This window comes from Notechis scutatus, chromosome 1, assembly GCF_049901735.1.
Source record: "Notechis scutatus isolate UNSWTSFEM ecotype Mainland chromosome 1, rNotScu1.2, whole genome shotgun sequence".
Classification (NCBI taxonomy): domain Eukaryota; kingdom Metazoa; phylum Chordata; class Lepidosauria; order Squamata; family Elapidae; genus Notechis; species Notechis scutatus.
The window spans coordinates 334452611-334467581 of NC_142009.1; the positions used below are offsets into that span (position 1 = coordinate 334452611).

The 14971-nt window shown below is 44.5% G+C and overlaps 1 protein-coding gene across 1 annotated transcript in view; it reads left to right on the forward strand.

Moving 5' to 3' along the window:
• Nucleotides 1-14971, forward strand: part of PTPRS (protein tyrosine phosphatase receptor type S) — a 265570-nt gene that overhangs the window by 158346 nt on the left and 92253 nt on the right.

Genomic DNA, 14971 nt, shown 5'->3' on the forward strand with positions numbered 1-14971 from the left:
CCTTTTCTTACCCAGAATTCTCTGAAGGGATCACGGTCAGGCAGGAGGCGCAACGGCTGGGGGTCGAGGTGTGGAATGGCGACCAGGGTAGGGCATTGGGGGCGAGCAAAACTGGAACCCCGTCTGGGTTAATTTGGCCTTTGCCCCGTAGGAGTTAAGCAAGGAGCTCGTTTTTCTGGCTGCAGGGGCATTTCTGGCTACAAAAAAAAAAACCAACGGTGGGAAACTCTCTGTGTGGCTAAGCCTGGTTTATCAAAACATGTTCTTGGGCTGTGTTTCGAAGGGTGCATGCTGGGCTCAAAGGAACCACCCGCTATTCGTCGGTCTGCCTGTTGAGTCGACTCTCTCTTAAGGCTGCTCTCCAATCCTTACCCAACTTGAAAACGTGGCATCTTCCTTAGGGAGAAAAAAATAGTGGCTCCCTTATGTTGAAAGTTCGGTAACCAGGATCAGTGGCTGGGGGGGAGGGGTTTGGATGTCCTGCCACGAAGGGATGTAGGTTTGTGAGCATCAAATGCTGTGGCTCGGGGTTGGATGGAACGGGAGGAAAACGACACCGAGGTCTACGGGATGACTGTATTTTGGAGAGATAACTCCCCCCCCCCAACCCCTCGCTCCTTCCTCTTCCCTTGTCCCATAATTCACTGTCACAGCATTTCCCCTTCAACTGCTCACTCCCCCCCCCAAAAAAAGAAAGTACGACGGAGGGCACGGGGGGGGCACAATCATGCCACCAGGCAGCTTTACCTAGTGCTGGTTTTAGTTTAATGGATTGTCTCTCTTCATGGTTGCACCAGGGACTGCACCAATCCTGGCTGGCAATAAAATATGAAACTTTGCTTTAAAAAAAAAAAAAAGAATGAGGTGGTTTTCTTTATTGATTTTTTTCTTTTCTTTCTTCCTTTTGGTTTCCTTTCTTTCTTTCTTTCTTTCTTTCTTTCTTTCTTTCTTTCTTTCTTTCTTTCTTTCTTTCTTTCTTTCTTTCTTTCCTTCTCTTTTTCTTTTTTCTTCTCTCTTTTTTCTCCCTCGCTCCCTCTATCTTTCCCTTTATTTGCTCTCTCTTTCTTTCTTTCAATATTTTCTTTTTTCCTTCCTTCCCCTTTCTTTCTTCCTCCCTTTCTTTTCTTCCTCCCTCCCTCCCTCCCTCCCTTTCTTTCCCTTTCTTTGCTCTTTCTTTTCTTTTTCTTTTCTTTCTTCCTCTCTCTTTCTCCCTCCCTCCCACTTTCTTTCCCTTTATTTGCTCTTTCTTTCTTTCTTTCTTTCTTTCTTTCTTTCTTTCTTTCTTTCTTTCTTTCTTTCTTTCTTTCTTTCTTTCTTTCTTTCTTTCTTTCTTTCTTCTCTCTTTCTTTCTTTCTTTTCTTTCTTCTTTCCGTTCTTTTTTTTCCCCCCTCAACAGCATGAATGGCTGTGGCTGTTCTTTGTCTTTCTGCCTTCTCTCGTCTTTACTGTATTGAACTCGGCCACGGGGTTGGGGTCGCTGTGACCAGAAAAGGGGAGGGGGGGATTGGTGGGGTGGGAGGAGGAGGAGGCCCAAGGATTTGCAGCCTCAAAGTAAGACAGCTGCTCATCCAGAGGTTACCGATAGCTCCATCTGCCCTTTTTTTTCTTGTTGTTTCTTTTCTTTATTTTATTTTCTCTGTCTTCTTCCTACCACCATTCCCAACGTACACGATTTATCCCTTCTGCACACCATGGCTGTAAATCGGTCGCTCTCCCGCTGCTGTGCCTTGCACCCGGTTCTCCCACAGTCTGGTTGGGACTGATGGGGATTGCAGTCCAAGGCGTCTGGAGCGTTCAACCAGTTTGGGAAGAATGGCCTGAAGCTGCAGGCATAATTCCGGTGTCAGGATGCAGTCAAACATCTCACGTTCTTGAGATGAATTTAGTTGTGGTCTGAGGTCTTCGGAGCTCCCGGAGCTTGGTGGTTTTTCTACAGACGTTTCATGACCCAACTAGATAACATCATCAGTCTTAGAGGGGAGTGGGGTTTGCTCTCTGTTTCTATACAAGTGGCTTTTCTGACCTAGGCTTCCCCAAGATCATGAAGCAGACTGCTCGTCCCGACAAAACCCCTTTTATTTAGGTTAAAGTGAATTCCTCGTCCTGGCAAACAGAGATTTCACAACTACAGACCTTTATCAGGCTTGGAGAATTGCCAGGATGATAGCTTCCAAACGCCACGCAGTAGCAGCAAGTACCTGTCAAGAAATCAGGAACAGATCTTCACTCTAATGAATTGAACTAATTGTCTCCTGCAAACATCACTCCCCTTTCACTCCTATTTAATTCCCTATGGGAAGGGCCATTCACCGTCCACCTGAGCCTTTACTCCCAAGACGACCCTTGTTCCTTAACTGTTCCCTTCTCCTGGCAGCTCTATGCATGTGCACACTGGGAACAGGCTCCAGCTGTTCTTCTTCCCCACTGATCTCCAACTCCGAAGGCAGCTGAAAACTGTCAGACAGCCTTGGCCTTATCTCTGCCTCCGATGCAGACCCCTCGTCAGAGCCTTCCCCAGACTCCAGGATGGGCCCATGTTCCTACCCCACCTCCTCACTGTCGGAGTCTGCCGCCAGCTCCACTGGCTGCTGGCAGGGCCACAGCAGTGGCTTGGTCTAACAGCCTAATCGAGGAACTGTCAAGAACCATGTGGTTCTTACTATTGAAAGTGCAAGCCACTTGTATATAAGCAGAGAGCAAACTCACACTGACGATGTTACCCATTTGGGTCATGAAACGTCTACCAGAAAGCAACTAAGCTCAGAGAAGTCAACCCTGAGCTACAAATATTCTCTTCTTGGTTGTGGTCTGTTAGGGTGTGTGTGACTAATCTTACCTTGACCAAGAGAATTAGAACATCAATAAGTAAAAAATGGACTTTATAGCAGGGGGTCTCCAACCGTGGCAACTTTTAGCATCTCTTTATACATTGGGAACAAGAACACCTTGTTTCAAGGAATTGGAGCTTGCTGGAAGGATGCCACTTAGCTTTTGAGGGGGCAGAGGGAAGGGGAAACCACCTGGGATCGGGGCGAAAAGAGGTGGTGGGTGAAATAACATCCTTTTTGACCGAGAAAAACAGCGGGAGGGCCGGTGGATTGGAAGGAAAACTAGGCCGTTGGAAATGACCAGGCGTTGGTTTTGGATGGTTTCTTTTTTTTTTTTTTTTGCTTTGTTTTGTTGGTTGTGGTTGATTGGGTGTGGGTTGTTGTTGTTGTTGTTATACAGGAAGAGTAGGCAAAGGCCAAGGTGGAAATGGTTGTGGTAGCTGGGAAATTGTGTAATTGGTTTCCCTTGAAAGGGAAGGGTCTTTGACCCACCGCCTGCTCCCCCCCTGGGAGGAAAGGCTAAGGACCTTTCTGGGCTCCTATCATTCGCTTCCATCGGCCATCCTTGCCCCCTCCCCACTCCTGGTCTCTCTTGAGGGGGGTCTTGGAATAAAGCCAAACTAGGAATAACCTAGGTTGAGATCTGGGGCCAAGGATCACCCTCCCTTCCTTTCCTCTCTTCCTTTCTCCCATTCGTTCCCTCCCTCCCTCCCTCCGTCCTTCCTTCCCATCCATTTCCTCCCTCCTTCCTTCCCACCAATTTTCCTTCCTTCTTTCCTCCTTCCCTTCCTTTCTTCCTTCCTTCCCACTCATCTATTTCCTTCTTTCCTCATCCATTTCCTTCCTTCACACCCTTCCTTCATTCCCCACCTATTTTCTTCCTTCCTTCCTTCCCCTCCCATCTATTTCATTTCTTCCTTCCTTCCCCACCCATTTTCTTCCTTCTCTCCTCCTCCTTCCTTCCTTCCTTCCTTCCTTCCTTCCTTCCTTCCTTCCTTCTCTTCCTTCCTTCCTTCCTTCCCACTCATCTATTTCCTTCTTTCCTCATCCAATTCCTTCCTACCCACCCACCTATTTCTTTCCTTCCTTCGTTCCCCACCTGTTTTCTTTCTTCCTTCCTTCCCTCCCATCTATTTCATTTCTTCCTTCCCCACCCATTTTCTTTCCTTCTTTCCTCCCTCCCTTCCTTCCTTCCTTTCTTCCTTCCCACTCATCTATTTCCTTCCTTCCCACCACCTATCTATTTCTTTTCTTCCTTCATTCCCCACCCATTTCCTTCCTTCTGATCCATTGTTTCCTTCCTTCCTCCTTTCCTCTCTTCCTCCCTTCCTTCCTCCTTTCTTTCTCTCTCTCTCTCTGTCTGTCTGTCTGTCTCTCTCCCCATCAATTAACTCAGGGCATCTCTGCTTCCTGGGAGGAGGGAGACCTGGGGCAGGGCGGGTTGCTCGGTGGTCTTGTAACCCCCTGAAAACCTGTCTTTTGTTTCCTGACTGGCTGCTGGAGGAAGGAGCCCAATTCTTCCCTGTTGCTGGCGGCATCCTTCGACGTTCAGACCTCCCAGCTTGGGCGGGCTTCTGTGTTTTTTTTCCTCCTCTACCTCCTCCTCCTCTTCCTCCTCCTTCCTTTCTTTAACTCCTTTTCTCCTCCGATGCAGCCTTCTCCTTATACAGCTCTCCTGGCCTATCTCTGGCGAGTTTCGTTTCCTTTCCCTTCCTTTCTCTCTCTCTCCCTCGGCTGGCATGCCTGTCTGATGCATGGATGCTTTGTCTGCATGGAAAAATGCAACATGTTTTTCACCGCAAAAATCCCTCCTTTTCTTTCTTCGCTTCGCTCCCAGGGCATATCTGCATATTTTTTTTCAGCCTATCCAGATTTCTCTTCTCTTAAGTCCTGCGAGGATTTCCGATATTGGGCAGGACGAGGGGATGTTTTCAGAAAATTAGGAGAAGGCTCCCTTTGCATTTCAGTCAAGTTTGACACTTCTCAACCTGTTCTGAACCAAAATGTACTTTTCAGGCTATTATGAGGCAGCTGTCGCACTAGGTTTGAAAGAGGAAAAATTGCCCCCGAATAAAACAACGTTGGAAGACACGATTTCAAAATGTTATTTTTATGCAGGGTGTTCAGGAATATGTGCATATCTTATGCTCCGTGCATAAACCAGCATGATTTTTTATTTTTATTTTTGCCTGTGTGTGTCATTTTTGGAGTGACTTATTTATTATTTATTTACTTAGCATAAGACACTTACAGAGGTCATGCAATCACTGATATTCAAATTTAGTTTAACTAAAGCAGCTCATCAATTCGTGTGATGATAAAAACTGATGCAAACAAGCAGGTAGGAAAAGTGTTGGGAAAATGTTAACGCTAAACAAGGTTGTAGAATGGAATAGGAATAGAATAGAATGAATAGAATAGGAATGGAATGGAATAGAATGAATAGAATAGAATAGAATAGAATAGAATAGATAAAGATAAAGAGAATAGACAATAGACAATAGATAATAGAATAGAATAGAATGAATAGAATAGAATAGAATAGAATGGATAAAGATTAGAATAGACAATAGATAATAGAATAGAGAATAGAATAGAATAGAATAGAATAGAACAGAATAGAATGGATAAAGATTAGAATAGGCAATAGATAATAGAATAAAGAATAGAATAGAATAGAATAGAATAGAGAATAGAATGGAAGATAGAGAATAGAATAGAGTAGAATAGAATAACAGAGTTGGAAGGGGCCTTGGAGGTCTTCTAGTCCAACCCCCTGCTCAGGCAGGAAACCCTATCCCATTTCAGTCAAATGTTGTCCAATCTCTTCTTAGAAACTTCCAGTGTTGGAGCACCCACAACTTCTGGTGCCAAGTCATTCCATTGATTAATTGTTCTCACTGTCAGAAAAAAGTTCTCCTTAGTTCTAGGTTGCTTCTCTCCTTGATTAGTTTCTCTCCTTGATTAGTGGTTAGAATGCAGTATTCCAGGCTAACTCTGCCCACTGCCAGCAGTTCGATCCTGACCAGCTCAAGGTTGACTCATCCTTCCATCCTTCTGAGATCGGTAAAAAATGAGGACCCAGATTGTTGGGAGGGCAACATGCTGACTCTGTAAATATCTTGTCTATCTACAATATCTATCATCTCTCTCTTTCTGTCTCTCCTCTCTCTCTCTTTCTCCCTCCCTCCCTCTCTCCCTCTCCTCTCTCTCTCTTTCTCTCTCTCAAGAGCTCACGAGCCCTGGTATTGTAGTAGTTTAGAATCCAGCATTGCAGGAAAACTCTGCCCACTGTGGCTCGATCCTGACCAATTCAAAGTTGACTCATCCTTCCATCCTTCTGAGGTCGGTAAAAAAATGAGGACCCAGATTGTTGGGAGGGCAACATGCTGACTCTGTAAATATCTTGTCTATCTACAATATCTATCATCTCTCTCTTTCTGTCTCTCCTCTCTCTCTCTCTTTCTCCCTCCCTCCCTCTCTCCCTCTCCTCTCTCTCTCTCTCTCTCTCTCAAGAGCTCACGAGCCCTGGTATTGTAGTAGTTTAGAATCCAGCATTGCAGGAAAACTCTGCCCACTGTGGCTCGATCCTGACCAATTCAAAGTTGACTCATCCTTCCATCCTTCTGAGGTCGGTAAAAAATGATGAGGACCGGATTGTTGGGGCAAGAGGATGACTCTTTAAAACCGCTTAGAGAGGGCTGTAAAGCATCGTGAAGTGGTATATAAGTCCAAGTGCTATTGTCGTCCTGGTGAAACCTTGAGTCTTCAGACTGAGCAGGATCTATGGTGTCATCTCCAGGAGGCATCTCCCGGGCTTTCTCTTCATATCCGGAACCTCTTCTATGCAGATATGCCCCTTTGCTTTTCTCCCACCACCTCTCTGCTTAGCTTTTTCCCCCAATCCATCCATCATCCCCCCTTTGCAAATGTCTTTGGTCCCAAGTGCTGCTCCATGCAACCATCCCTGGCTTGGCTCGCGCCCCTTTGCCCTGCCCTGCACGGCATGTCTTTTCACAGCACTTCTCCACTAAAGTGGGGGCGCCCCCCCCTCCCAAGCATCCAAACCCCAAGATTTTTTTTGCTTAAAAACAAATCCATTAAACTAAAGGTAACGTATTCTCTCTCTCTCTCTTGATCTTGAAAGAACTTGGTGTTTAACTCTTCAAGTACCAAAGACGGTAGACTCAGATGCCTAGAGTGTCTCTAAAATGTGCCCCAAAATCAGAGATTAGGGAGTTTAAAAAAATGGAATTATTGGGAAACATTGCCCCAATTCATCCAAAATCCATAGATTCGGCTCCTTTTTTGGGGGAGCTGTTTTCATTTCCCTTTCGTAAAACCCTTTCTCTCCTCAACGTTGACTTAGTTAGATGGGTGAAGGATGCCAATGGATCAAAAACTCCATGGAGCTATTTGACTGTGGGAAACCCTTTCAAACAACAACAAAAAAAAAAGTATGGGGGAGATGTAGGTTTGGGTTTTTTGTTCTTTTTTTAAATAGCCACTGGCCTGACCTTGAGGTCTCCAAAGTCTATGGTACCTAAAGGGTTAAAAAAAATTTTTTTAAATTCCTTAATTGCTTTGGTATAAAAGCTCAGTCAGGGTCCGTTGTTGAGTCTTGGACAGTCAACTTTTAACCCATGTGAAAGTGTTGAGAAGGTGAGTACTGGCTAATTCACAGGCTGATTCACAAATACAGCTCAACCTGTCCCCTCTTTCAGCCCTCTTAAAATGGCCCTCTTATCCTAATTTGCACACCTTGGGATACCTGCCCAGTCCTTGGTGGCCTCGGTGAGAAAGAGGACGTAGCGCCCGCTGCAGTGTGCGGTCACACCCACTACCACCCTCAGGGCTTAATCTCTCTTGCCTCTTGGTCGTGAAAAGGCAAGGGCCGGCCTGCCTGCGTGCTAACTAACACCCATTCACACCCACCCACCCACCTGCACACCTGCCTCCTTGAATTCACACAGGTTGGGCTGGATTGTGAAGGAAACTCCTTGTGGATCTTCTGAACAGCAAGGCCAGCGTGGGGTGGCATCTTGGCCCAGACGGTATGATCCAGACAAGTCATAGAATGGAGCATTCCCTTGGCCCCTTGGATTAGCCAGAGGAAAAAAAAAAAACACCCATGTTTTTTTATCTGACCTGTCCCAAAGTGGATTGTTTAGAAGGGTGAGTGGACAGACACCGCTTTTCCCCCTCCTCCCCGCTGGGAATCAGGCTGGCAGAAGTTGGAGGTCTGCATTTTGGGGGTGCTGTGCCCCTTTTCTGGAAGTAGAATTGACTGGGTTGAGGACTCCTTTTCAAAACCACTCAAAATCTGGTAGGTCTTCTTTTAATAGGTTTTTTGGTGAGGAGAAGAGGATTAGATAAGGTTATCTTGTTGAGGATCGTGGGTAGAAAAACAGCCCTTACAGACAGGTCTCTGCCGGGCACAAATTAAGAATTAAAACCCATTCCTCAGAGGACGTAAAAGGGTTATTCCAAAGACCTTTCTTGTCTAGTGCTTCTTGTTTAGCCTGATTTAATCCTTCAGCTTATTCAGTGCTTCTTGTTTAGCCTCGTTGAATTCTTTAGCTTGTTTTTCATGCTTCTTGTTTAGCCCATTCATTCATTTACTCCAGTGTTTTTCAAACTTGGCCCTCTTTAAGATCTGTGGACTTCAACTCTTAGAATTCCTCAGCTAGCTTGCTGAGAGTTGAAGTCCACGGGTCTTAAAAGTGTGAGAAGCATGGATTTAAACCCATTTGCATAGCTGCCTGTCTGACCACAGGAATTCTGAAATCACTTGTGGCAAGGAGGCTGGGTTCACTTGTCATCTTGAGAAAATCATGTTTTCCAAATAAAAATGGGATGTAGAACGAGGTCCTACTTCAGCCTTCACTCAATGTCTCCAAATTTTGACAAGGACAGTTTGCCAAGCTGTAAAATAAATGTGGCTGGATGCTTATCTTCTTACAGCAGGGCTCTTCAAACTTGACAGCTTTAAGACTTGTGGACTTCAACTCCCAGAATTCCTCCTCCAGTCATGTTAACTCAGGAATTCTGGGAGTTGAAGTCCACATGTCTTAAAATGGCTGATGTTTAAGGCCCCCTCCATGTTAGACCAGGGGCCTTCAAACTTGACAGCTTTAGGATTACTCCCAGAATTCCTCCTCCAGTCATGTTAACTCAGGAATTCTGGGAGTTGAATCACTTGGCTGATGTTGACCCCCACCATGTTAGACCCTTCAACTTGACAGAATTCCTCCCAGAATTCCTCCTCCAGTCATGTTAACTCAGGAATTCTGGGAGTTGAAGTCCACAAGTCTTAAACTTGCCAAGTTTGAAGATCCTTGGCTTATAGTGAACCTCAGCATCTTTAAGCTGGGTGGACTTCAACTCCCACCATTCCCCAGCCAGCCCAGCTTAAAGTTGCTATGGTTCAAAAACACAGGTTTAGGGTATCGCTAGATACCCTTGAGATCCTTCCTGGCTCCATGACTCTGGGATCGCCTGGGGACAAATAAATTGAATTGCAGAAGAGGAACTGAAAGTTGAATTTCATACCTCAAATTATAGAGTCTATAACATGCGCATTCTCCCCCTCCAAAATAGGTAGCCTCTCTAGGAAAACAGCACATTCAGTTTAAATCGGATAATTTTCGGCACTACACTACCCATCCTTGAGGAAGATTTATGACAATTTGATTGTCTTTGATTGGGATAATTGACTTGTCCCAGTTTTGAAGCAGGGGAGAAACTCAGATAGTTAGATCATCAGGCCCTGTACTTTTGGTACCGAAGATTTTTTAAAAAAAACTTATTTAAAACAGGCTGACCTCCTCTGTCCCTTTTCAAACCTTCCCAATTAAACTGTAAAAAGAACAAACCCGGAAGACCGTAATGGGATTATTGGAAGGTGTCTCAATTGGGAACAATGGAATTCCACACAAAAGACCAATCTTAAGTCTATAGAGCAGGTTCGAAGCAGAACGAATTTTGTAATCCACCAGCCACGCTAACTTAAGATGCATGAAAAATTAGGTTGAGCGTCTCTCTCTCTCTCTCTCCTTCTCCCCATAAACTGAAATATTTTATGGGTTGGAAATGGACAAAATACAGGAAGCCCTCGACTTACGACTGCAATTCATCGCAACATTTCTGTGGCCAAGTGAGAGGTTTTTGTTAAACGAGTTTTGCCCCATTATACAACTTTCCTTGCCACAGTTGTTAAGTGAATCACTGCAGTTGTTAAATTAGTGACCCCCCCCTCCCGGTTGTTAAGTGAATCTGGCTTCCCCATGGACTTTGCTGATCAGGTCCCAAAAGGGGATTGCGTGACCCCGAAGGGACACGGCTGTCATAAGTGTGAACCAGTTGCCAAGCATCTTGAATTTTGATCACGTGATGACGGTTGCTGCGAAGGTTGAAACCATGAAAAAAAAAAAACGTTCACCGGTCGCATTTTTCAGTGCCACTGTAACTCGGAACGGTCACTAAACGAACGGTTGTAAGTCAAGGACTACCTATATCTTGTGTTTTGGAAGATTGGTTTCCCACCGTAAGATGATGCTGATGAGATCAAAACAGGAAAGATAAGATTCTTAGAAGGCAAAAAAAGGATGAGCCGCTGTGGCGCATTGGTTAGAGTGCGGTGCTGCAGGGCTGCTTCTGCTGACTGCCGGCTGCCTGTAATTTCGCAGTTCAAATCCCACCAGGCTCAAGGTTGACTCAGCCTTCCGTCCTTCTGAGGTCAGTAAAATGAGGACCCAGATTGTTGGGGGCAAGAGGCTGACTCTGTAAACCTCTTAGAGAGGGCTGCAAAGTGCTATAAAGAGGTATATAAGTCTAAATGCTCTGGGTGTATCATCCTTAGCCATTGCTAAGTGCTGTGACCCTGTTAGGAGCATCACCAAATGTCTGCGCTTACATTCCGAATGTCAGTTTGGGAATTTGTCTAAGAAAATAACATTTTATAGCCTTTTCAAAACCCTCTTGTGAATCTCCCTCACTGGGGGCCTCTTGATTAAGACCCCTTTGTCTCCAAAATGCTGAATAAGCTAAATTTGGGGTGGATTTTATCGTTATTATTCCAGGTAGTCCCTCAATTTACCGTATCAATCCTTTTTTATTGGTTTTATAATAGAAAACACAAAAACACAAAGGCAAATCATAGGAAAAACAGGGAAGAGAAAAGTGTAGAGAAAAGAAGGGAGGGAAGAAAGAAAAAGTATTGATTTCTGACTCCCTTTGGTGCAGTCGAATAAGATAATAGCATCAAACCTCAATTTTTTTTACTTTTCCATAATAGTATATAAACTAGCCATTTCTATAACAGACCTATCTAATCAATAAAACCCACAAATCAAAGTTTCATTTCTTGTTCCACCTCAAGCACCAAGTCCAGAAGCGGTTTCCAAGTAGAAACAAAAGTACTTGTCTTTTTTATTACTTTTATCAAAACACTCAACTTACGACCACCGTTGAGCCCTGAATTTCTATTGTTAAAAGTGAGACCGTTGTTAAGAATTTTTCCATCTAAATTAGTTCGACCTCGACGCAAGAGGGCGGCTTGTGCCTGGCATCACATTTGCAAATGTTGCTGTCTTTATTTTGAGTGACCCACGTTTTTTGTTTTTGTTTTTTTCAACCTTGGCAACATTTTTAAAGAGGTTCTGGACTTCCACTCCCAGAATTCTTTGTCAGCTGGGGGGAATTCTGGGAGCGGAAGTCCGCCCATCTTAAAGTGGCTCAGCTTGGGAAAAGCAGCTCCGAACAATTTGGAAAACGCCACCTTTGTTTGAATTTGGTTTGGAAAACAGGTTGGAAACCTTTTCTACTCGTTTCAGCCAGGAGTTTACATTCTTCCGGGGAAGTGTAGTAGCATCAGGGACAGTGGTGGGATTAAACCAATGTGACAACCAGTTCGTCCAAACCGGTACGTACCGGCTGAATCCCACTCCTGGTCAGGGACTGTAAATTGAACCCAGAACACTTTTGGCACCAGTTAAAAACAAGGGGGCCTCTCTGTTACTTTGTCTGCTGAAGCCTGTTATAAGCTGGTAGGTTGGAGGGCAGGAAGAGGGGTGCGTTGCGGGAGAGCCAGTGAGTTCAGGAACCTTCCATGAGTCCCATCGTCCCCAGCCGAGCTTTCGCGAGACAGTCTGATAGTTAACCGCTGCTGAAGGTAGGTAAACCAAGACTACTGAACGTGGATTCTAGAAGGCTTTGCTTGATGAATAATTTGAGGGTTGTTATTATTATTATTATTATTATTATTATTATTATTATTATTATTATTATTACGGTTATTTCCCTTATTTTATTTTATTTGGAACCCGACCATTTGGTTTATTTTAATCGCTTGATTTCTTTGCATTCCAAACTTCTCTGTTGCTTTTGATTGTCTGTCGCTGGGGGTTTTTTTGGGGGGGGGGAAGGAAGAGGAGGGCTAGTTTAAGAAATGGAGATGTGTGAATTTTACAAGAGTTGATGAATTATTTTAAAGCGAGAGCAGCTTGGGAATCAACGCTCCTTCCCCCCTGAACACAAACCTCTAAACCAGGGATCTCCACATTTGGCAACTACTTCAAGATTTGTGCGGGGGCGGGGCGGGGGGGGTTGGACTAGAAGACCTCCCGGGTCCCTTTCAACTCCGCTATTATTCTGTTAAGACTTGTGGACTTCAACTCCCAGAATTCCTCAGCCAGCCAAGACTGGGGAGTTCTGGGAAGTGAAATCCGCCAGTCTTAAAAGTTGCCAATATTGGGAGAACCTTGCCCAAAAGAAACCAGGAAGCCCAAATGAGAATTTCCTTGAGCCTCCTGAAATTAAAGATTAGGTTTTTTTAACCAGATTTTATCAAGATGTATCAGCTGTAAAGCTTACCAGAAGTCAGAAACATCTAAATTACAGCTAATTCTCGACTTACAACCCATTCCTTTAGCAACCAAAGTTACAACGCCATTGAAAGAAAAAAAAGTGACTGAAGACCCGTCCTCGCACTTATGACGGTTACAGCGTTCCCACGCTTACACGTGATCAAAATTAGGTCGCTGGGCAACCGATGTGCCTTTATGACGGGCTGCAGCCTCCCGAGTCACATGAAAGCCATTTGCGACTTTCCCAGCCGGCTTCTGACCGGAATGGGGGCGGGGGGGGAGCTGGATTCATTTAACAACCGTGTGATTCACTTAACAACTGCAGTCTTTTACTGAACCACGGAGAGAAAAGTTGTAAAATCAGGTGGGAATTCTCTTTAACAACCAACCGCCTTGCTTAACAATGGAAATTCTGCTCTCAATGGCAGTTGTAAGTCGAGGACTACCTGTAGAACTCGCTAGTAAGCCTCTTTCACGGGGTACCTAACTGAAGATAGGAAGGTGAATATGAATCAGGCCCTTTTTAAACCAAAAAGAGGGCAAATCTGCCCCATAAAGATTTTCCTTCTCTATTAATGCTGGTGAACGCTGACCAGTCTGACACCTGGAGGGCGTCCAGTTGAAGAAATCATTGGAATGAATGAATGAATGAATGAATGGTAGGTAGGTAGGTAGATAGGTAGATAGATAGATGATATAGATTGATATAGGTAGGTAGGTAGGTAGGTAGGTAGGTAGGTAGATAGATAGATAGATAGATAGATAGATAGATAGATAGATAGATAGAGATAGATAGATATAGATTGATAGACGATATAGATGATAGATAGATAAATGATATAGATGATATAGATAGAGATAGAGATTGATAGATGATAGATAAATAGATAATATAGATAAATGATAGATACATTGGTTGATAGATGATAATAGATGATATAGATCAGGGGTCCCCAACCACGGTCCGTGGACCGGTACCGTCCATGCGGAACAACTCCTACCGGGCGCGGCTTGCTGGCGCCGCCATCTTTTTCATGAAAAGTGCTTCCGGTGAGCTTTTCCGGGAGAAAGCTCACCGGAAGCACGCTTTCATCAAAAAGATGGCGGCGCTTAGCGGAGCTCGGTGAGCTTTTCCGGGTAGAAAGCCATTTCTACCGGAAAGCTCATCGAAGCGCTAGCGCCGCCATCTTTTTGATGAAAACGTGCTTCGTGAGGTCACCGGAAGCACTTTTTCATCAAAAGATGGCGGCGCCAGCTGATGCTGGTACCGGGCATGGCGTCAAAAGGTTGGGGATCACTGATATAGATGATAGATAAATTATATAGAGAGATGACAGATAGATAAATAGATAAATAGATTGATAGATGATAAAGATTGATAGATGATATAGATAGACAGACAGACAAACAAACAAACAGATGATGGCTAGATAGATAGATGATATAGATAATGATAGATAATAGATAGATAGATAGATAGATAGATAGATAGATAGATAGATAGATGATAGATAGATAATGATAGATAGAAAAACCTTCTTTCTGCTCTGGCCACTAAAAGCCTTAATCGTGGTTATAAATTTCTATTTGCAACGTGCAGATTAACGAATGGAGATGATGTCTACCATTCTCCCTTGGTTGCCAAGAGGGAATCCTGGAAAGTGATGGATCCCTCCTGGCTTCTAGGCCAGATTGGGAAAGAAGCAGCTTCAGGGATGAGATGTGGCTGCTTATTGGTGGAATTGTAGACGGACTGAATCCCGGCAGTCCTGAGTTTTTCCCAGTGATGGGAATAGGATGAATGGTGGGGAGGATTTATCCCTTTTATAGGAATGGAAGAGGCACAATGTTCTATGCCAGTGTTTCTCAACTGTGGGGATTTTAAGATGGGTGGACTTCAACTCCCAGAATTCCCCAGCCAGCCATGGCTGGCTGGGGAATTCTGGGAGTTGAAGTCCACCCATCTTAAAATCCCCACAGTTGAAAAACAACTGATTTATGTGCTCTTCTTATGTTACAGTTTGTCACTTACAGCTAAAATATCAAAAGGAAAGTGTATTCCACAAAGCAGCCCCCAGGCCCTGACTAGCCCCCAACCAGAGAGTCAGAAACTCAAGATGGCCGCCACAATTGTGTCATGGCGGGTGCCATCTTGACTTTTTCGACCCGCTATGTGCCAGCTAGCCCAAGCCATGTGTGTCTTGAGTTGCGTTGCCTGCTTGCCTTTCCCCCGTTAATCCTTCGTTTATTTCCATTTTCATGGAAAAGAAGCCCATT